The 24,604-nt window shown below is 46.4% G+C and overlaps 1 protein-coding gene across 2 annotated transcripts in view; it reads right to left on the minus strand.

Moving 5' to 3' along the window:
* Positions 1–24,604, minus strand: part of BCL2L12 (BCL2 like 12) — a 64,354-nt gene that overhangs the window by 39,442 nt on the left and 308 nt on the right. Inside the window, exon 2 of one of the 2 annotated variants that reach the window (XM_068241375.1) lies at positions 9,030–9,278. The exons of the other annotated variant lie outside the window; for it this stretch is intronic. The gene's annotated coding sequence lies outside the window, so the exon portion shown is untranslated. The remainder of the gene's footprint in view (positions 1–9,029; positions 9,279–24,604) is intronic. 2 annotated transcript variants of the gene reach the window in all.

Genomic DNA, 24,604 nt, shown 5'->3' on the forward strand with positions numbered 1-24,604 from the left:
CCCGTAGCGTCTTCATGTCCCCCTGCAGGGACGAAGAACGCTGATTGCGGTCGGATGCCAATCGCCGCTGAAAGCCTGCGCAAATCCCGGAACGAGACACTGCAGAACGGGACGCTAGTAGACGTCCGTCTAAGGAGAGGAAGGATCTGGGTCCTACAGGGCATTCCCGCTCCTCTCACGGTCCCCCCCTTGCAGCAATATCACCCCATTTGAATCCCCCCAATTTTGGAGGCTTCGGAAGTCTTTGTGGGTGCGAGTGCTCATGAAGATGGGAGGCTCCATACTGCAAATGCCTGAGCTTTAGAGAGAATACTCCGGCTCATGAAGACATCCGAAGCCTCCCGTGTCGGCAGATAGCACTATTCAACTGGTTGAATGCTGCTACGGAGGTGACATCGCTGTAACAAGGGGACCGTGAGAGGAGTGGGTAGGCTCAATAGGATCCAAGCCGTCCTCTCCTTAGGTGAGTATCTGTTTGTTTTTTTTAGGTTCCCATTAGCTTTAAACCATCAGCACGCAAGAAAGTACTCAAAATAATTGATAGTACTTTTTCACTAGCTCTTGGGTGCTTTTTAAATTGTAATCTGCTGGAAAAAAAAAAAATAGATGAAAATTATCTCCTAGGAGAGAACACAGGAGAAAAAGTGAATTGCATATGGGCCCTGGACTGTAGACAGTGCATGTATAATGGTTAACATGATTGAAAACTACAGCAAATATACAGACTGTTTGTGTGTTACCAACTGTGGGCACAGATGTTTTTAGCACGTTCATTAGATGGTTTTCCTGAATATACAGTGGACTGCAAAAGTATTTGGACCCCTTGAAGTTTTCCACATTTTGTCACATTACTGCCACAAACATGAATCAAATTTATTGGAATTCCACGTGAAAGACCAATACAAAGTGGTGTACACGTGAGAAGTGGAACGCAAATCATACATTATTCCAAACATTTTTTACAAATAAATAACTGCAAAGTGGGGTGTGTGTAATTATTCAGCCCCCTTTGTTCTGAGTGCAGTCAGTTGCCCATAGACATTGCCTGATGAGTGCTAATGACTAAATAGAATGCACCCGTGTGTAATCTAATGTCAGTACAAATACAGCTGCTCTGTGATGGCCTCGGAGGTTGTCTAAGAGAATATTGGGAGCAACAACACCATGAAGTCCAAAGAGCACACCAGACAGGTCAGGGATAAAGTTATTTAGAAATTAAAAGCAGGCTTAGGCTACAAAGAGATTTCTAAAGCCTTGAACATCCCACGGAGCACTGTTCAAGCCTTCAAATGGGAGTATGGCACAAATGTAAACCTACCAAGACAAGGCCCGTTCACCTAAACTCACAGGCCGAACAAGGAGAGTGCTGATCAGAAATGCAGTCAAGAGTCCCATGGTGACTCTGGATGAGCTTCAGAGATCCACCACTCAGGTGGGGGAATCTGTCCATAGGACAACTATTAGTGGTGCACACTGCACAAAGTTGGCCTTTATGGAAGAGTGGCAAGAAGAAAGCCATTGTTAACAGAAAAGCATAAGAAAGTCCCATATGCAGTTTGCCACAAACCATGTGGGGGACACAGCCAACATGTGGAAGAAGGTGCTCTAGTCAGATGAGACCAAAATGGAACGTTTTGGCCAAAATGCAAAACGCTATGTGTGGCGGAAAACTAACACTGCACATCACTCTGAACACACCATCCCCACTGTCAAATATGGTGGTGGCAGCATCATGCTCGGGGGGTGCTTCTCTTCAGCAGGGACAGGGAAGCTGGTCAGAATTGATGGGAAGATGGATGGAGCCAAATACAGGGCAATCTTGGAAGAAAACCTCTTGGAGTCTGCAAAAGACTTGAGACTGGGGCGGAGGTTCACCTTCCAGCAGGACAACGACCCTAAACATAAATCCAGGGCAACAATGGAATGGTTTAAAACAAAACATGTCCATGTGTTAGAATGGCCCAGTCAAAGTCCAGATCTAAATCCAATCGAGAATCCGTGGCAAGATCTTAAAACTGCTGTTCGCAAACGTTGTCCATCTAATCTGACTGAGCTGGAGCTGTTATGAAAATTAGAATGGGCAAGGATTTCAGTCTCTAGATGTGCAAAGCTGGTAGAGACATACCCTAAAAGACTGGCAGCTGCAATTGCAGCAAAAGGTGGTTCTACAAAGTATTGACTCAGGGGGCTGAATAATTACGCACACCCCACTTTGCAGTTATTTTAAAAAAAATATATATATATGTTTGGAATCATGTTTGATTTTCATTCCACTTCTCACGTGTACACCACTTTGTATTGGTCTTTCATGTTGAATTCCAATAAAATTGATTCGGGTTTGTGGCATTAATGTGACAAAATGTAGAAAACTTCAAGGGGGCCGAATACTTTTTCAAGCCACTGTACATAGGCCTTTACTCAATTAACTTTTTCTCCAGAGTTTTCTCCCAGGAGATAATTTTTCATGTCATCTATAAACAACTTTTCAGCATTTAAAGTGTACCAGAGATGAACCTAGATAAAAGATTTATACATACCTGGGGCTTCCTCCAGCCCCAATGGGCACAGATCGCTCCCACGCTGCTGTCCTCCGCTGCCTGCAGCTCCGGTACCGGGTCCTGTTATTTCGGCCAGTCTGCGCAAGAAGAAGTGTGCTCTCTACTTATCTCTCCAGCGGCCACTGGAGAGTTACGTAGAGAGCGCAATTCACTTGCACAGATTGGCCAAAGTAACGGGACTCGATACCGGAGCTGCAGGCAGCGGAGGACAGCAGCGTGGGAGCGATCCATGCACATTGGGCTGGAGGAAGCCCCAGGTATGTATAAATCTTTTATCTAGGTGCCCATACACTCGTCCATATTCTCATTAGATTTCTTGCAGATTATGATTCATCTGATTCTCCCAAATGTCAGATTTTGATAGATTTTGACTAAAAATGGATAAAAAGTATCGATCAGTCAGGATGGAAGATTTTAAACTATTGAGGGAGGGGCAAGAACATTGGCAGGTCCACAGCCTATAGCTTTGCACTGCATCGAACAAAGCAATTCTGCAGTTCAATCGATTTTCAATAGATTCAAGGTGGTGGAGGTGTATGCAATCCATTACTTTACTAATTCAACTTTGTAGAAAGTTCCTTGACTTCACCACAAAGTGTGATTTAAAGCTAATGGGAACCTTAAAAAAAAAACGAAAACAGATATTTACCTTAGGGCTGGTTCAGACGGACAACAGGGGGCGTTCAGGCGGCTGGGAAGCCGCGGAGTCATGTGACGTCTAGTTCGGGGGCGGCGGTACGGCGATTGTTGGCTTTGCGTCGCGATCGGCGTTTCTCGTCCCCGCTGGGGGACATGAAGCCGTGGCGGCTAGTGTTGTCCGGATCATGAACGATTCGGATCTTTGATCCGAATCTATTTTATGAGTCGATCATCCGAATCATCAAAATGAGTGATTCGGATCGCAAAAGGGGCGGGGCCAGGAGCGACACGCCCCCTCTCAGCGGGCATCGGGGTCTTGGAAGCAGAGCAGGGATGGATAGCTGAGTTGGAGGGGAGCCAGCCTTGCAGCCACAGGTAGATGAGAGAGAGGGGACATGGGTGCCACTGCCAGATATGTGTAGAGCACACATACTGGCTATAACGTGCTGCCCATTATAGGCTGTCTGTTCAGTAGTGCTGCACAGTGATCACATTGGAAACTTTTGGCTCAGCACAGCTCAGTAACTTTGCAGGCACTGTGATTGAAAGGCAATATGATCCTGCTGCACTCGGCACTAAACAGCTGCACTTCACTTCTGGGAATGCTTTTTTTCACTGTGCGACCTTTTCTTTAAGAGTGTACAGATGAGCATATAGGTGAAATATATGTAAAGCATATCACTTCAGCATGTGGGTATTACGTGCAAACATTTCTGCTCTCTGCTCGTCCCTCCTCCCTTCTCTGTCCACTCCCTGCCCTCTGTCCATCTTCTCCCCTTCTCTGTGTGTCCACCCCCCTCCCCTTCTCCTGTCCACAGACCTGTCCTGCTGTTCATTTCACCCCCGAATGCTTCCGGTAGTAAAATGATCCGAGATTCGGATCAAAGATCCAGATCTCTTCAATGATCCGATTCGAATCATCCGGATCATTGAAAAGATCTGAACTTCCCATCTCTAGTGGCGGCTAGCCGTCCCTGACAGCCGGCTCCATACTGCGCATGCGTGAGAACAACTGGTTGAATACTGGAATGCAGCGACCGTGAGAGGAGTGGGAAGGCTATAGGATCCAGAGCCTTCCCACTCCTAAGGCGAGTTATCTGGTTGATTTCTTTTTTCCCAATTACTTTAAAACACCAGGCTCATGGGATGCAGAGTCATTACATTGCACTCCTCAAATTATTTTTCTATTTAGAGAATAAAAATACAGAAGTCTGTGGTAGTGGCTTCCTCTTTGAAATGCTTAGTTTAGGCAATATGAGGACTTCTGTATAACAAAACGTGTGAAATTCCAAGATGCATTACCAATAAAAATGTGTAGCGCTGATGTTTTCTCTACAGGCCGGTGACGTGCCCAATGTCTGTTTCGAAACAAAAGATATGAGATATATGAGATAGAGAGATATATAGATATATATAGATATATATATATATAGAGATATATATCAAATATGTCCACAGCAGCAGTGGGCACCAAGATAGATCAGAAGCCTCTTTCTTTTTAAAGAGACTCTGTAACAACAAAAACCTCCCCTGGGGGGTACTCACCTCGGGTGGGGGAAGCCTCCGGATCCTAATGAGGCTTCCCACGCCGTCCTCTGTCCCACGGGGGTCTCGCCGCAGCCCTCCGAACAGCCGGCGACTGTGCCGACTGTCAGTTCAATATTTACCTTTGCTGGCTCCAGCGGGGGCGCTGTGGCGACTTTCGGCACGGAAATAGACGGAAATACCCGATCTCCGTCGGGTCCGCTCTACTGCGCAGGCGCCGGAAACTTGCGCCTGCGCAGTAGAGCAGACCCGACGGCGATCGGGTATTTCCGCCTACTTCGGCGCCGAGAGGCATCAGAGCGCCTGCGCAGGAGCCAGGAAGGTAAATATTGCGTCACCGCTGCACGGAGGGCTACAGCGAGACCCCCGAGGGACGCAGGACGGCGTGGGAAGCCTCATTAGGATCCTGAGGCTTCCCCCACCCGAGGTGAGTACCCCCCAGGGGCCGTTTTGTCGTTACAGTTCCTCTAAGTCACAGTTTTCCTTTAAGCTTTTAACTCTTAAAGGGAACCTAAGCTGGGAAGGATATGGATTTTTCCTTTTAAAATAATACCAGTTGCCTGACTCTCCTGCTGATCATGTGTCTCTAATACTTTCAGCCACAGCCTCTGAACAAGCATGCAGATCAGGTGCTCTGACTGAAGTCAGACTGGATTAGCTGCATGCTTGTTTCAGGTGTGTGATTCAGACACTACTGCAGCCAAAGAGATCAACAGGACTGCCAACCAACTGGTATTGTTTAAAAGGAAAAATCCATATCCCTCTCAGTTAAGGTTCCCTTTAAATCCAAAGAATGGGACTCTAGGAGAGTTTCCTTTAGGATTGCTGTAGCTTGCTTTAGGATCCATTTCCAGCTTGCTTTACAGATACTAAATAAAATTCTGCAGAACCTAAGCGGGGCGTCACATGCTGGGCATCCAATGACGTGTCGGGACTCTGCTACAAAGGCGGATAAAAACTGACACACTGTGCGTTTCCTGTATATAGTGAATTATTGATTGTATATCATGAGGCCGTCAAAGGGTTAAGATAATGCCGTTGGGCACAGATCTCTTTTATGAAGCCATAAAAAAGTGTAAAGTTCATAATAAATTCAAAAGCACCCTGAAGGGGAGTGGGGGTGGGGGACGCCACTTGGCTCAGGTTCATTGGTCTGAATCATTCATAACAGGTGTAATGTAGTGTGCTGGTTGCTGTGTAATGTAATACTGCAGCGCTCAATGAGTCAGAATTGGTGCTGTCTGCTGTCTTTCTTTATGAAGTTACCAGACTTGGCCACACGTAACAATAGTCCTCCTCAGGGTAATCAACAGCACATGTTCCCATTTACTTAAAAAGAGTATCGGAAAAAAAATTCTTACCTAAGAGAAGGGAAGCCTCTGGATTCTGCAGAGGCTTCCAACACCCTCCTGGCCGACAACACTGCCACACGTGGACCCTCGGAACAAAACCAACAAGAGCTTTTTGGATGGAATATGGGGCCATACTGCTCATGCATGAGCAGCTGTATTGCGCCTGTGCAGCAAGGCGGAGCCACTCAGGCTTACTGCGCGGGCCCTAGTACTGCCCAGGCACGCCCATGCTCACGTGGGTGCAGTGTGTCCGTGCTCATGCATGAAGTGGAGCATGGACACAATCTTCAAGGGGGTCCTGGGCATCAGTAGTGGTCTGGAGAAGGAAGCAGGAAGCCTCTGGACTGGAGGATACAGAGGCTTTCTTCTTAGGTAAGTATCTGTTTGGTTTTTTTTTTTTTTTTACGCCTCTGGTTTACTCTAAGCCTTGTACACATGCTACTGCAGGTATGTCGAACTCCAGTCCTCAAGGGCCGAGGTCCTCACAAGTTTTTGGCACAGCTCAAATTAATTGATGATTTACTGAATCAGTAAAGGCGTTGCTCATCAAGTAGAAAACATTTCTCCATTTATCAGTTCATCCTAAACACTGGCTTGGGTTTGGCCGTGGAGGACTGGAGTTTGACATCTGTGCACTAGAGGGATCCCAGCCAAGATAGCTTGTCAGAGTAGTGAATCATCTTCTCTGAGTGCAAGCTGAGCCCATTATTTTACTCAATACTCCTCCCATGCTATAAACACACAAGGAGTAAAGCGCTACACCATATGAAACAAAGGTGCCTATTGCATCCAATAAGTCTGTGCTGCCCCTTCACCTTATATAGTAAAAAACCTCTTTCAGAAGGTGGCGCATACACGACTAACCCTGCATGGGCAATGCTACAATGTTCATGCTAAAAATAAGAACAAGTCCACATCTGCCAAACGTTAAGAGTGTTCACAGCTTCTTATCTCCCTATCACCTCCACCAGCACCCTGTGAACAGACACTCACCAAATTCTAAGACCTTCACTCAGGTCTATCAGCGCTTTGGGACACTTTGGGCCATCCCCCACCACACCGATAAGATGTATGTTACCACAGGGTCACCACCGACACTCCTCCTTTACTTTTAGCAGGCTGGATTCCATATAAGCATGACCTCAAAACAAATGCCTCACATCACTGGCGTATTCAGACAGAGGTTACGGATGTATGGAATCCCCCCATGAGACTCCTGTACCTTTAAAAAAAAAAATCCCTGAAATCGCTGAAGCAGGCAAGCTGGTAAATATACAAAGGCTTGCCTCCTGCAGGGTCTGTGGGAAAAAAACTCAGCTCTCTCACTATTGTAAAGACTGCATGTAGACAGCTACATAAGGTATTTCACAGGTTGAAACGTTTTTGACAGTCTCTAAACTCTAGGAGGGCTGCCTGCAGCTTGTGTGAGAGGCTGACCATCCCTTACATCCTCCATACCCCTATGGATGGTATACCTATATCATTCCCCTATTCCCACAATCCTCCCCCCACTATTATGTTAATGTTTTGCTTTTTGCTTTGGCAATGCTAAATGTATTTGGTCCTGCCAATAAAGCTTTTTTGGATTTAGCTGGCAGGGACAGGAGACACATTACAGGCAAGTAGAATCAAGTAGCCTGTGCGATGTGGGACTGCAATACAGATACTCAATCCGAATTCACCATTGTTTCCCCCCTTCCCCTAGTGCTGGATGGAAGGGGGGCAATCTCCTCCCAGGCCCACTTTCATTCAGTGATTTAGGGCTGGTCTGGTGTCTGGTGTATTCAGGCTTCTTGTTGTAAGGCAATGTAAAATACTTGGCTAGCTGATAAGAGTGCAATTAGAGGGTGGGCAAGCTGGTAAATATACACAGCATGATGCAGAGCTTGCCTGGAGGGTCCATTGGCAAAAATCTGTCTAGTCTCTCCTCATTGCTATAATGACTGCATGTGTGGATAAGGTGTTAAACAAGGTGAAAAGTTTTTTTTTACAGTCCCTAGACTCCAGGAGGGCTGCTTTCTGACTTGTGTGAGAGACCAGCAGGGACATGAGACCTATTACAGGCAAGTAGCCTCTGTGTGATGTGGGACTGCAATACAGATACACTCTCTGCTCCATCTCAGGCTATTCTCAGTCTCTCTCCACTCCTCCTCTCTCTGGGCTAGTGCACGCCAAAATCACAATAGCAATTGCTAGCAATTAGTGAGTGCGATTTTGTGAAGTGATTTTTTAGAGCGATTTCTGAATGAATCGCTCAAAAAAATGCTACATGCAGTATACTTGTGATTTTGAAAAAAATCACAATGCTACTGTGGGAACACCCTCATAGGGTAACATTAGCCAATCACTTTTTTGAAATCACTGTTGATTTGAAAAGCGCTCAGAAGCACTCTTGGTGTGCACCAGCCTCCTTCATTCACCTTTGTTTCCCTCTTCCCCTAGTGCTGGGTGTCTGTGTCTTCTTGTCATACAGGAAAGCTAAATAAAAGTGCAATCCTGGTGAGGCAAATTATTATTTAGTATTTATATAGCGCCGCCATCTTCTGCAGATGCATATATCCCTGCATCATATAGCTACCGCTTGCGCTATGTGACGCTATGTGGCATATTCCACTGAATTGTCCAAACTAAGTCTATCTCCCGTTCCTCTCTCGGGGAGTTGTTCCAGCGCTGTCCCTTGTTCAAATTTGCTGCTACCAGAAGCCCTCAGAAACACTCGTGTCCTTGAGTACTTCCAAAGATAGGCAGCTCCATAATACGCCAGCGCAATTTTGTGCATGGGCAGTATGGAGCCACCTGTATTCGGAAGCACTCGGGGACATAAGTACTTCTGGACATTTCAGGAATCCCCCCCCCTTAAAAATCCTGCGTTTGCCCCTGCACATAGTGTAAAACCAGCGATATTTATTATAATAAAAAATTAGATTGCACTCACAAATTGTTTTCTTTTGGTATTCAGCACAGAGTTTTGCTTACAGGCTCTCCTCTGTTTAGTTGGGCCCCGGTTGGCAGTCCCTCCACTGTAATCGGGATGGCGTGCACCTCCAATAACGTCACAGCTCAGGACGCCGTTCACTTTTTGAGCATCAAACTTTGTTGCCAGGCAGTGGGTTACAGCAGGTGAAGATGAGTGACATCTGCTGCTCTGTGCAGCCACTTATTTGTGCAGAGTTTCCATGACAACCTGTTGGTGTTGAATGGAACGTTGCAGGCTGAAGTATGGTCAATAAGCCCATTTCAGTAAACATTAAACAGAATAAGATGGTAAGCCAGGCACCTGCAACACCTAAAGGGACTCTGTAAAAGGAAATAAACATGGCAGCCCCAATAGAGGGGATACCATGTTTATTTTCTTTTAAATAATGCCAGTTGCCTGGCTGTGCTGCTGATCATTTCCGCTTTAGTAGTATCGGAATCACACACCTGAGACTAGCATGTGGCTAGATCAGTCACCCAGGGCAACTGATTTGTATGCTTGTTCTGGGTATGTGGCTAAAAAAAGTATTAGAGGCAGAGGACCAGCAGGTCAGCCAGGCAACTGGCATCAAGTTTGAGCTATACTTTTCTGTCTGTGGGAAGCTCTAGGATAATGCGAGATTGATGTTTAATGCCTGGTACACACAATGCTATTTTCCATCAGATTAATGGTCAAATCGATTATTTCCAACAGGTCTGATCTGTTTTCTGATCATCCTTTTGATCATTTTGTATAGAAGTGATCGGAAAAGTGATCAGAAAAACGGTTCGAAATTAGATAGAACCTGTCGGAAATAATCAATTTGACCATCAATCTGAGGGAAAATTGGATTCTGCGTACCAAGAATAAGAAGTAAATGCTGAAAATAGGATAAAGGAGATTTTAATATAATAAATTCCAGTACCGTAACTTATTATCAAAGGCTTTCATTAAATCACACAATCAGACCTAAATAATTCAATACCAAACTTACTTGGGGCATCCTCCGGTCAACTTGGCCGATAGTCCTGCGTAACTGTGAATGCGCGGTTCATTCTTTTGAGAACTGTGCATGCACAGAACACTCACGGCAATGGGTGCGTGGCAGAGCAGGGGCGCGTGATCGAGCTCGGCACACATAAGGGCCACGCATGCTCAGTTGTGCATGTCTCCCATACAAATCATACAGCTAACGGAGCCACTAGCAGGAGAATGGAGGGGACCCAGAGAACGCAAAGGGACCTCGCAGGCTACCGGGGGCTGAAGGAAGTCCCAGGTAAGTACAGTATTGCATTTTTTTAGGTCTGTTCAGGGTCAATTTACATAATTACCTTGTGAAAAGGGCAACAAGTATAGGGGGAAGGAAAGCGGATATTCTGCCATATGGCAGATGATACTCTTATAAGACAAACTTTCTGAGGTCTGTGAAGGCCGTGTCTCAGCGATTTTCAGCCACAAAAAAAAAAAAAAAAAAAAAAAAAAAAAGGTACTTGGAATGTGTTTTCTTGCCTCAAATATGCTCTACATACCTTTTACATTAGGAGGGGAGCTGAGGTAAGGGGGGAAAAAAAACAACAACTTCAAACTATATTAAAGGGGAACTGAAGAGAGATGTATATGGAGGCTGTCATGTGTATTTCCTTTTAATCAATACCAGTTGCCTGGCAGCCCTGCTGGTCTATTTCTCTGCAGTAGTATCTGATTAAAACCAGAAACAAGCATGCAGCTAGTCTTGTCAGATCAGACTTATAAGTCTGAACCACTGAAACACCTAATCTGCTGCATGCTTGTTCAGGGGCTATGGCTAATAGTATTAGAGGCAGAGGATCAGCAGGGCTGCCAGGCAACTGGTATTGTCTAAAAGGAAATAAACATGACAGCCTCCATATACCTCTCTCTTCAGTTCCCCTTTAACCACTTCCCAACTGAGGGGTTTTACCCCCTGACCACCAGAGCAATTTTCACCTTTCAGCGCTCTTTCCATTCATTCGTCTATAACTTTATCATTACTTATCGCAATGAAATGAACTATATCTTGTTTTTTTCGCCACCAATTAGGCTTTCTTTAGGTGGGACATTATGCCAAGAATAATTTTATTCTAAAATGTGTTTTAATGGGAAAATAGGAAAAAATGTGGGAAAATTTTTTTTATTATTTTTCAGTTTTCGGCCTTTATAGTTTTTAAATAATGCATGCTACTGTAATTAAAACCTATTCAATGTATATGCCTATTTATCCCGGTTATAAAACCGTTTAAATTATGTCCCTATCACAATGTTTACCGCCAATATTTTAGTTGGAAATAAAGGTGCATTTTTTTCAGTTTTGCGTCCATCCCCTATTACAAGCCCATAGTTTATAAAGTAACAGTGTTATACCCTCTTGACATAAATATTTAAAAAGTTCAGTCCCTAAGGTAACTATTTATGTATTTTTTTTAAATTGTAAATTTTTTATTTTTTTTTTAATTACAAAAAAATAAAAATTGGGGAGTGTGGGAGGTAAGGAGTTAATTTTTTGTGTAAAACAAGTTTATTTGTGTGTGAAAAATGGTTAGGGTGTAGTTTTACTATTTGGCCACAAGATGGCAACATTACAAATTTGTTTCATGCGACCTGCAAGTGTCCTTCCGGACGCTTGCAGGAAGTAGAAAGAGGCTGGGACTTTGTTATTTTTTCACAATGATCGCGCTGCTCAGCCGAGCGGCAGCAGATCATTGCGGGGCTGAGATCAACGAACTGGAATGGATTTTCCCGTTCGTTGATCTCTGGGCGAGCGGGCGGCGGCGTGTTTACTAACGGCGGGCGGCGTGTTTACTAGCGGGAGCGCGGACAGCGGCGGGAGTGCGCAGAGTACGGATTTCTCCGTCCCTGGGGGTGAAAGGATGGAAAAAGGGGCGGAGAAATCCGTGCGCGCGGGGGTAAACTGGTTAATGTCCAGCGCTGCCTAATATGTTGGCGCTTTATAAATACAATAAATAAATAAAGAGTCTTGATATTCACAGTAAAAAAAATTCAGCTGCGTGGAAAGCTGCACCCTAGGCTGTACTGCGCTGCTGTTTCATCTGCACTTTGATCCTATGAGGCTTATCCCTAGGGGACCATATCTTGTCAAACTTTTTGGGACAGCAAGGCTCGGTTCACACTGGCAATTAGTTCATACAATCACGGCACTCTGCGCAAGAGTCATCGGGGATCTTAAAGAGAAACCGTAACCAAGAATTGAACTTCATTCCAATCAGTAGCTGATACCCCCTTTCCTACGGGAAATCTTAACCTTTTCACGAATGGATCATTGGGGGGCTCTGTATGGCTGATATTGTGGTGAAACCCCTCCCACAGTGTGATGTCATGACAGTTTCCTGTCTGAGCCTTGTTGCATTGTGGGAAATAACAGCTGTAAAAATGTCACCATGTGATAAATGTCAGAACGTAAATCAGGGAGAGGAAAGATTTTACAAGGGGCAAACACTGACTAAATCATTTATAAATAATTATTGTAAAAATGAAGCACTTTTTTATTACATTATTTTCACTGGAGTTCCTCTTTAAAGATCAGAACCTCCTTGATAGATGTTATCGATGCACGTTGCAAAGCGTTGTTCACCTTATTGTGCATTGCATCGCTCACTCAAAAAAAAAAAAAAAAAACTATCGCTGGGAAGAATCGCGACATGGGTACAAGCCATTACAATTCTTATATGATAATCAGTTAAGAGAGAACAGTGTTAACCTTCCTTTTCCAGAAGTTTACAGAGTATTGTATTACTTCTCCGCACTCTGAGAATTAATTTCTGTGTATTATAACATACTAGCCAACCCGCGTCGTAGCATACACCGCATCTATCTAATAGAGTACGTGCCTCAACCTTGAAGCAAGAAGAAGTAGGCTTTCCATGAGAAAATGCGTGCTCAAACACCAAGTTTAACCCTAGCAAGTCTGGCTTTGCAAATCTGGCCTAATTGGCTATTCATGAGGCAATGCTCATGCAAAAATGCATTTGCTTTCGCATGCCAAACTATGCAGGGTCCAAAAACCAATACCGCAAAGCGATCACCCTGCAGGTATTAGTTCATGCTACATTAGCACTATCCAGGAGCGCCATGGGGAGGATTCCGAATGCCCCCATACAACCGGGGGACTGCAGGGTCCCAGGCTCTCTTACTGCCTGGGAACCACAGCGGCACCCCGGAGGGGGAGGCTGGGTGGCGCAGCTGCACCTCCCCCCCCCCCCCCCAAGTGTGGCTAGCGTCGGGGAGAGCCATCCGCACCCACCTCCCAATATTAAAAACAGGCACTTACCTTAACGTCCATTGCGTTCTGCAACATGCACATTAACTTGGGGGCACCACATGAGAAAGGAGTGAAGCATGGGTCACCCGAGCTTTAGAGCTCAGGGCTGGCTCACATACAACACTCCGGGGTGGGGGGAGGACAGGCGCAGACAACTCACTCCAGGGCTCACACCACCAGAGCAAGCCATCCACCACCTGCCTCCAAAGGATACAACTGCAAAAAATGCTTTCCATGAGAAAAATTTTGCGTGCTCAAACACCAAGTTTAACCCTAGCAAGTCTGGCTTTCCAAATCTGGCCTAATTGGCTATTCATGAGGCAATGCTCATGCAAATATGCATTTGCTTTCGCATGCCAAACTATGCAGGGTCAAAAAACCAATACTGCAAAGTGCTCTCTCGCTGCCTGGGAAACACAGCGGCACCCTGGAGTGGGAGGCTGGGTGGCGCAGCCGCCCCCCCCCCAAGCGTGGCCAGCGCTGGGGAGAGCCGTCCGCACCCACCTCCTAATATTAAAAACAGCCACTTACCTTAACGTCCATTGGGTTCTGCTACATGCGCATTGATTTTCTCATGGAAAGCATTTTGTGCAGTTTGTATCCTTTGGAGGAAGGTGGTGGATGGCTTGCTCTGGTGGTGTGAACCCTGGAGTGAGTGCGCCTGTCCTTCCCCCCCCCCCCCCCCCCCCTCTGAAGTGCGCAATGGACGTTAAGGTAAGTGCCTGTTTTTAATATTGGGAGGTGGGTGCAGACGGCTCTCCCCGGCGCTGGCCACACTTGGGGGGGGGGTCGTCCACGCCACCCAGCCTCCCCCTCCAGGGTGCCGCTGTGGTTTCCAGGCAGTGAGAGAGCCTGGGACCCTGCGGTCCCCCCAGTTGTATAAAAAGGGGGCATTGGGAATCCTCCCCGTGGCGCTCCTGGAGCACACCAAAAACTGCTAGCAGATCCGCAAAATGCTAGCAGATTTTGAAACGCTTTTTCTTATTTTTCTGTAGCATTTCACCTAGCATTTTGCGGTTTTGTAAAGCGTTTTTAGTGTAGTAGATTTCATATATTGTTACAGTAAAGCTGTTACTGAACAGCTTCTGTAACAAAAACGCCTGCAAAACCCGCTCTTAACTGCCGTTTTTCAGAGCGGTTTGCGTTTTTCCTATACTTTACATTGGAGGCAGAAACGCCTCCGCAATCCAAAAAAATTCCTCACCTCGGGAGTATGCGTTTCAGCAAAACGCCTCCCGCTCTGGTGTGCACCAGCCCATTGAAATACATTACCCAAGCGTATCCGCAGCCGCAAGTGGATCGCAAAACGCTGCCGAACCGCTCTGGTGTGCACTAAGCCGGATAGTGCTAATGTAGCATGTAGCAGGGTGACTGCTTTGTGGTATTGGTTTGTGCATGCATTTGCATGAGCATTGCCTCATGAATAGCCAATTAGGCCAGATTTGCAATGTCAGACTTGCTAGGGTAAGGCCTCTTTTCCATGGACTGTGAATAGGCAGTGAAATGGCTCTCAAACTCTCACAACTGCCCGCTGCTGCCTGGTAACTGCCCGCTGCTGCCTGGTAACTGCCCGCTGCTGCCTGGTAACTGCCCGCTGCTGCCTGGTAACTGCCCGCTGCTGCCTGGTAACTGCCCGCTGCTGCCTGGTAACTGCCCGCTGCTGCCTGGTAACTGCCCGCTGCTGCCTGGTAACTGCCCGCTGCTGCCTGGTAACTGCCCGCTGCTGCCTGGTAACTGCCCGCTGCTGCCTGGTAACTGCCCGCTGCTGCCTGGTAACTGCCCGCTGAGCACACAGCTCAACAGTCCGTGGAAAAGAGGCCTTAAACTTGGTGTTTGAGCACGCATACATTTTCTCATGCAAAGTACTTCTTCTTGTTTGAAGGTTGAGGCACTTAGTCTATTATATATATAGATAAAGATAATGCATATAAAGGTGGCCATTATTGGCACAATCTCCTGAATGATTGTACAATCGGTTGGATTAGTGATGGGGATTAACAACAATTATTCTATCAATCATTCCAAATTTTACAATGATTCTTTTTAGTCTATTTGGATTGCTTGTAATTTTCCCCTCTATTGGTAAGACAAATTAGCATTTCTGATCTATCGCAAAGATCGGACAATCGAAACAGGATCATTAATGGGATTGGCTCTATGGGGACATACCATCCAATAGGCCCAAAAACTGCAACTGTGGGTGGTGGCTACAGATGAGATATATGGCCTGAGTCAATTTACTTTTTCTCCTAAGTATTATCTTAAAGGAGTTATCAGGTTAATCGCTCAAAATTAGCTTTACTCACCTGGGGCTTTCTCCAGCCCCTTGCTGCAGACTGCCCCACGCCAACCGATCCGCTCCCCGCTGCTGTCCCGGTCTCCATTCTCGGTCTTCAGGCCAACTGCGGGGTCGGCCTGACTGCGGCTGCGCAAAGCGCTGCTGTCAATCATGGCCACGTGGGCCGTGGCGAACTGCGCAGGCGTAAGTAAGTGCCTCAACCTTCAAGCAAGAAGAAGTAGCGCCCTGCCCCTAGGGCCGGTTCAAGCAGGATGGGGCCGTCCAAGCGAGAAGAAAACGTAGCGCCCTTCCCACAGGGGCGGTCCTAGCCTTGTCGCTGAGCTGGAGGGGGTAGCGGGCAGGAAGGGGGTATTTGGCACAGCGGTGTGTGTGGGGGGGGGGTCGGACCCCCCCTCCCTCACCTAGGTCCCCCATCCGCGCTCCCTCTCTAGCTTAAGCTCAGCAGCAGCAGCAGCCGCCGCCGCTGTTAGTAAGAGGCAGTGGGCGGGGATGTCTCACCTCTTCCGTTTTCCAGCGTGCATTCCACTGTCGTCACTTCCTGCAATGCCGTCCACTTACAATACAGTGGGCGGGATTGCAGGAAGCGACGACAGTGGAACGCGGAAGAGGTGAGTCTTCCCCGCCCACTGCCTCTTACTAATAGCGGCGGCTGCTGCTGCTGAGCTTAAGCTGGAGGGGGAGCGCAGATGGGAGACCCAGGTAAGGGAGGAGGGGTCTGACTCCCACTCCCCGCCGCTGTGCCCAATACCCCCTTCCTGCCCGCTACCCCCTTATGGTTCGGCTAGCAGTTAGAATATTTTAGCACTCTGAGACACGGAACAGACTATTTCATTGACCTGTGACAAAACTATAACTCTACTTTTTTAAGTTTTTAAACATAATATAAAACTGTGGGGTATCTAAAAGTCATTTCACAATAGTTTATTTTTACTTAAAGGGGAACTGAAGTAAGAGGTATATGGAGGCTGCCATATTTAGTTCCTTTTAAGCAATACCAGTTGCCTGGCAGCCCTGCTGATCCTCTGCCTCTAATACTATTAGCTATAGCTATAGTCTGAAACAAGGTGTTTCACTTTAAAGTCAGATCTGACAAGACCAGCTGCATGCTTGTTTCTGGTGTAATTCAGATACTACTGCAGAGAAATAGACCAGCAGGGCTGCCAGGCAACTGGTATTGCTTAAAAGGAAATAAATATGGCAGCCTCCATATACCTCTTACTTCAGTTCCCCTTTAAGTTTGACTGCATTTACCACATGCTTGTTTCAGGTATGTGATTCAGACACTGCTGATGCATAAAAGATGACCAGGGTTGCCAGGCAACTGGTATTGTTTAAAGGAAATAAAATATGGCAGCCTTCATATTCCCCGCACATCAGGTGTGCTTTAAGCATAAGGGGCTGAGCACACTAGCGCGCTTCTGTCTGCTTTTTTCAACCTTGACATTTTGCTGAAAAACAGGCAGAAGGGTGTTCCTGTGCTCATCAGGCCCTTAGTGCATAACCTGGCTGTTTTAATAGAAGCCATGATTATGTTTGTAGCCCATTAGAAGAGATTTGTACAAACAGCGGCAGAATGCACAAGCCTCATGCAGTCTGCATACCTCCTGCGAGTCAAGCATACAAACTGCTAATCTGCCATCATGACAGATATGTTGTTGGACCAGCTCACCAGCAGATTCCATGCTGGACAGACTGCAATACTGAAGCACAACAAAATTTACACTAAAAAACAGCGAATCCTCAAAGAACAAAATAGCTCAACGTGCCTCACAAGCATCAATCCATTTCACACTAAATCCATTGCATTGCAGAATTCTGCATGCCAACTCACTGGCCATACAATTCTATGGGCCTGTGCACAGTACTGTATTGTAACTGATAGCATTATTCTAACTAGCTGCATACAGGCTTTGTATTAACCACCTTAGCGGTATGGACGAGCTCAGCTCGTCCATTACCGCCAGAGGGTGCCGCTCAGGCCCTGCTGGGCCGATTTACATGAAATAAAGAGCAGCACACGCAGCCGGCACTTTGCCAGCCGCGTGTGCTGCCCGATCGCCGCCGCGAGCAGCGGCGAAAGAGGGTCCCCCCAGCCGCCTGAGCCCTGCGCAGCCGGAACAAATAGTTCCGGCCAGCGCTAAGGGCTGGATCGGAGGCGGCAGACGTCAGGACGTCGGCTGACGTCCATGACGTCACTCCGCTCGTCGCTATGGCGACGATCTAAGCAAAACAAGGAAGGCCGCTCATTGCGGCCTTCCTTGTTTATTCCGGGCGCCGGAGGCGATCAGAAGAACGCCTCCGGAGCGCCATCTAGTGGGCTTTCATGCAGCCAACTTTCAGTTGGCTGCATGAAATATTTTTTTTTTTATTTAAAAAAAACCCTCATGCAGCTGCCCTGGCGATCTTAATAGAACGCCAGGGTGGTTAAAGTCTATGTCCAGTCACCATTGCAGTTCACATTCATAAGTGCGTGTTATGCAACACACACACACAGTGTCAATCCATACTAAAGTTGGCCATTCATCAAGTTTCCATTTTTTTTCAATTAAAGGGATTGAAAAAACAAAACAGACACCTAAGGAGAAGGAAGACTCTGGGTCGCAGAGTTCCCCAACCCTGTCCTCAAGGCCCACCAACACTGCATGTTTTGTGGAAATCCACAGAGATAGTTAATCAGCTCTGCTGAGACACTAACTACCTCACCTGTGATTGTGTGTGGTTGTCTGCAAAACATGTACTGTTGGTGGGCCTTGAGGACAGGGTTGGGGAACTCTGCTTACAGCCTTCCTGTTCCTCTCACAGCCCGCTCATTACAGCGGAGGCTCCCCCTGTTCAAATACCCAGCTGTGGGAGGCCTTTGCAGTCTTCAGGAGCCCTAGTGCTCCTGAAGACGAGCGCCTCCGTACTGCGCATGTGCGGGAATGCATGGCATGGATCAGGCCATCTTCGGAAGCTTTTGGGCTCCCGAAGACTGCTGAAGCCTCACGCAGCAGCAGAGAGCAGTCCATCCGCCGGAGACTGGTAACGAGGGATCCAGCCCTGGAAAGCGAGGATCAGGGAGGCTCTATAGGACCCAGAGCCTTCTCTATCCTTATGCGAGTATCTGTTTTGTTTTTAATCGCTTCAGACTCACTTTAAAGTGCAAAATATGGTATCTGACCACCTTAAAATTATGTACACATGCTAGATTAAAGAATGCAATAAAATATAAAATGTACATGTGTCCCTAATGCTGGGCATACACGGCAAGTTTGTTCTTTATCAATCGAGCCGCTGATGGCTCGATTGATAATTTCCGACAGGTCCGATGACCCCCCCCCCCCCCCCCGGATCGACTACCTGCTCGATCCCCGCGGGCGACAATAGCGGGGAATCGAGCTGAAGACAAGGAGTGCCCGCGTGGACGAGCGGGGATCGATCCAGGCGCCTGCGGGGATGCGCCGGGATCGAGCCAGCGGCTCGATCCGGCGCATAAAAAACTTACAGTGTATGCCCAGCATAAAGGTGGCCACTAATGATCCAATCTTTTTCATCCAATGTTACCAAATCTATGTAGTATAAGGGTAAACTGAGTGAGTATATTGAATAGATAATTTAGGCTGTTCCCTTATATTACATAGAAACTGTAAGATTGGATTAAAAAAAGATTGCATCATTAGTGGCCACCATTAGTAAAATGCACTATAATTTTATTTTACCTATGTCGCTCTCACAATAAGTTGTAAAATTGTGACATATCAGACAGATTTTGCACTACCCCATCTCCTCATGGGAAATTCTCAGGGTTTTCTTTATTTTTGAAAGCACTTACTGAATGGCAGTTGCTCAGTCCACCTGCCAAAAAAGCGCGCAAGCGAGAAGGGAGGCCGGCCCGCCATCTTTGAATAGATTCTTTCCAGGGAGTACTTTTGTAAAGAATAATGTAAATACTGGGACCCCCCATGAGGAGATAGACTATTCCAAAACCTGTTAGAATTTAACAACCAGTTTTAAATGGAAGCAATGTAGTAAGGACTACATTGTAATGTAGTAAGGCAGAAAAATTACTACATTACTTCAGGAAAGCAAAAATTCTAGAAAAAGTCTAGAACCAGCAAACAGATCGGTCCCTCTCTCATCTGAATTTGATCAGCAAGGGATCGAATCCCTCCAAACAATGCGCATGGGTTTTCAATAGATTTCACCATAATCAAACTGCAGCTTTGCACTGTACGATACTGTGCAACGCTATGAGACTTCGATCTAATGCCATGTCTGATTGAAATTTTCTGTCCAATCATAATTTCAATCGATTTCTGCAGCAACTCGATCAAAATTACAATTGATGCAACTCTCTGCGATATAGATTTTGAGCAGGGTGTTTAAATCCGCCAGTAAAAATCGATGCATGCATTATCTCAAGCTTTAGAAGGTTTAAAAAAAAAAAAAAAAAAAAAAAAACAACACAACACACTAAAACTAGTATGATACCAAATCAAAGTAAAAATAAATATATATACAGTGGAGGAAATAATTATTTGACCCCTCACTGATTTTGTAAGTTTGTCCAATGACAAAGAAATGAAAAGTCTCAGAACAGTATCATTTCAATGGTAGGTTTATTTTAACAGTGGCAGATAGCACATCAAAAGGAAAATCGAAAAAATAACCTGAAATAAAAGATAGCAACTGATTTGCATTTCATTGAGTGAAATAAGTTTTTGAACCCTCTAACAATAAAATACTTAATACTTAGTGGAAAAACCCTTGTTTGCAAGCATAGAGGTCAAACGTTTCTTGTAATTGATGACCAAGTTTGCACACATTTTAGGAGGAATGTTGGTCCACTCCTCTTTGCAGATCATCTCTAAATCCCTAAGGTTTCGAGGCTGTCTCTGTGCAACTCTGAGCTTGAGCTCCCTCCATAGGTTTTCCATTGGATTAAGGTCCGGAGACTGACTAGGCCACTCCATGACCTTAACCTCCTGAGCGGTATGGACGAGCTCAGCTCGTCCATCACCGCCGGAGGCTGCCGCTCAGGCCCTGCTGGGCCGATTTGCTTCAAATAAAAAGCAGCACACGCAGCCGGCACTTTGCCAGCCGCGTGTGCTGCCTGATTGCCGCCGCTCTGCGGCGATCCGCCGTGAGCAGCGGCGAAAGAGGGTCCCCCCAGCCGCCCGAGCCCTGCGCAGCCGGACCAATCAGTTCCGGCCAGCGCTAAGGGCTGGATCGGAGGCGGCTGACGTCAGGACGTCGGCTGACGTCCATGACGTCACTCCGCTCGTCGCCATGGCGACGAGGAAAGCCAAACAAGGAAGGCTGCTCATTGCGGCCTTCCTTGTTTGTTCTGAGCGCCGAAGGCGATCGGAAGAACGCCTCCGGAGCGCCCTCTAGTGGGCTTTCATGCAGCCAACTTTCAGTTGGCTGCATGAAATAGTTTTTTTTTTCAATTAAAAAAAACCCCTCCCGCAGCCTCCCTGGCGATCTCAATAGAACGCCGGGGAGGTTAATGTGCTTCTTCTTGAGCCACTCCTTTGTTGCTTTTGCTGTATGTTTTGGGTCAATGTCGTGCTGGAACACCCATCCACGACCCATTTTCAGTTTCCTGGCAGAGGGAAGGAGGTTGTCGTTCAGGATTTCACGATACATGGCTCCGTCCATTTTCCCGTTAATGCGATTAAGTTGTCCTGTGCCCTTAGCAGAAAAACACCCCCAAAGCAAAATGTTTCCACCCCCATGCTTGACGGTGGGGACGGTGTTTTGGGGGTCATAGGCAGCATTTTTCTTCCTCCAAACACAGCGAGTTGAGTTAATGCCAAAGAGCTCTATTTTGGTCTCATCAGACCACAGCACCTTCTCCCAGTCACTCACAGAATCATTCAGGTGTTCATTGGCAAACTTCAGACGGGCCTGCACATGTGCCTTCTGGAGCAGGGGGACCTTGCGAGCCCTGCAGGATTTTAATCCATTGCAGTGTAATGTGTTTCCAATGGTTTTCTTGGTGACTGTGGTCCCTGCTAATTTGAGGTGATTCACTAACTCCTCCCGTGTAGGTCTAGGATGCTTTTTCACCTTTCTCAGAACCATTGACACCCCACGAAGTGAGATCTTGCGTGGAGCCCCAGAGCGAGGTCGATTGATGGTCATTTTGTGCTCCTTCCATTTTCAAACAATCACACCAACAGTTGTCACCTTCTCTCCCAGCTTCTTGCTAATGGTTTTGTAGCCCATTCCAGCCTTGTGCAGGTCTACAATTTTGTCTCTGACATCCTTGGACAGCTCTTTGGTCTTTCCCATGTTGGAGAGTTTGGAGTCTGCTTGATTGATTGATTCTGTGGACGGGTGTATTTTATACAGGTGACTAGTTAAGACAGGTGTCCTTAACCACCTTAGCGGTATGGACGAGCTCAGCTCGTCCATTACCGCCAGAGGGTGCCGCTCAGGCCCTGCTGGGCCGATTTTGTTCAAATAAAAAGCAGCACACGCAGCCGGCACTTTGCCAGCCGCGTGTGCTGACTGATCGCCGCCGCTCTGCGGCGATCCGTCGCGAGCAGCGGCGAAAGAGGGTCCCCCCAGCCGCCCGAGCCCTGCGCAGCCGGAACAAATAGTTCCGGCCAGCGCTAAGGGCTGGATCGGAGGCGGCTGACGTCAGGACGTCGGCTGACGTCCATGACGTCACTCCGCTCGTCGCCATGGCGACGAGGAAAGCCAAACAAGGAAAGCTGCTCATTGCAGCCTTCCTTGTTACTTATGCTTGCCGGAGGCGATCGGAAGAACGCCTCCGGAGCGCCCTCTAGTGGGCTTTCATGCAGCCAACTTTCAGTTGGCTGCATGAAATACTTTTTTTTTAATTAAAAAAAAAAAACCCTCCCGCAGCCGCCCTGGCGATCTCAATAGAATGCCAGGGTGGTTAATGAGGGTGAGTAATTGAGTATAAGTGTCTAACCACTCTGTGGGAGCCAGAACTCTTAATGGTTGGTAGGGGTTCAAAAACTTATTTCACTCAATGAAATGCAAATCAGTTGCTATCTTTTATTTCAGGTTATTTTTTCGATTTTCCTTTTGATGTGCTATCTGCCACTGTTAAAATAAACCTACCATTGAAATGATACTGTTCTGAGACTTTTCATTTCTTTGTCATTGGACAAACTTACAAAATCAGTGAGGGGGCAAATAATTATTTCCTCCACTGTATATTACAAAGAAACAAGAACACAAGTCTATACAGAAAAAAATTAAAGTAGGGCATAGAGATATTCCAAATCAGTTAATAATTGCAGGTGTTACCATTAGTCTAGTTACCATACTATAATTATCATCACTGCCTATTGTTTAAATATGGCAGGAATGTCAAGTGTAATAGTCTGGATTACATAGGATACAGTTGCTGATGGAAGCTCACAGCCAGTCTGACAGCATTGACATGTCACTGTACGCAAACAACTACTGTGTAATAACAACAGTACAAGTCAGACAAGAGCAGCTGTTGCCAAAACCATTTCGTTTGCAGACAGTAAAGGTCCGCAGACTCGCCCAACAAAAGTCGCAGAAAAAAAAAAAAAAGACGACCAACGTTGCGGAAACAACTTTGCCATCGACGCCGTATGAAAGACAGTCGTTTCTGCACAATGATATTGAAAATTATGAACTGAATTTAAATACGGCATGCACAAGCAGTAGAACAATGTCATTCAACAACATTGTACAAGTGGCCAACTGCACAATATCTGTCCAACAGTCACCTGCGTCGATTGCCAGATGAATCAGGCAAAATACCTGATGCCGGTCACTCGTCATTGTCATTTGGCTACATTGTTGGACACAATTGCCGTCCGATGCAGCGAAATCTGTCATTTGTCAGATGTTTCAAACAACTTTAGCGTGTGTACAAGGCTTAATGCTGGGAATACATGACGATTTTTTAGGCAGATTTACCGGCCGATTTTCCAAACAATTTCCATTCACTTCTATGAGTAAATCGATCAGAAAAATTATTGAGATCCGATCGGACCTGTCTAAAAATTATCTATCGAGCCATCTGCCAAAAACAAAACACATGGGGCTTGATTCACAAAGCAGTGCTAACTGTTAGCACGCCTGTAAAAACCCCCTTAGCACATCTAAACGAGCTTTTCGCGCGTAAAACTTTACGTGTGCACTGCATAGAGCCATGTCATATTCTAGGTTCTTCAGTGTGAATCTACAGGTCTGTACAGTATATTTGGCCCATCCAAGTCCACGTAAGGGTGAAATACATAGGGTGACTGCCATGTAGTTCAGCATTGCCCTATATGTCATACACTGGTAAGTACAAGGTATGCGTCCCCCCCCCCCCCCCCCCAATCTATGTCCCACACTTGGAGCTAGGACCACATTTACATCAAACAACAAAGGACCGCATTGCTGGAGCCTAGATCCAGCATGTCCCCGCCTCCTCATTCCAATATATGGCACATGTCAATCTACCATTCTATGTGTGAGATGGAACCATATAATCTAGGCACCAGAGACAGGGTTCTAGTTTCCAGAGGAAGCTACAGACACTTGGGGGAGGGTTTGGTGGTGGGGCAGGGTGACCAAGCAGGAGGGGTCCTAATTCAGCTTTCTGTATAATATAGTGTGTGGTCAGGTTGGATCTATTTACTTGCCTTATCACTGGTAGGAAAGGTGCTGATATGATAAGTCACTTATGTACAGTATGGATCTTCAATCACCCTAAATGATCACAAACGATCGTTCCCAGCAGCAATAACCCGGCGTGATCACAAACGATCAATCCCAGCAGCAATAACCAAGCATGATCACAAACAATCGCTCTCAGCAGCGATAATCTAGCGTGCCTACATAGTTTAGACTTTGCACATAACACCATGAACCCTAAAGCTGCCCAGCGCATGCAAAAGATATCTTCAGCTGTCTATTAATTATCAACAAAGTACCTGAAGATAACGTTCAGTCTGGTTCCACAGTAAGTTGTACTGT

Source organism: Hyperolius riggenbachi, chromosome 6 (assembly GCF_040937935.1).
Source record: "Hyperolius riggenbachi isolate aHypRig1 chromosome 6, aHypRig1.pri, whole genome shotgun sequence".
NCBI classification, from domain to species: Eukaryota; Metazoa; Chordata; class Amphibia; order Anura; family Hyperoliidae; genus Hyperolius; species Hyperolius riggenbachi.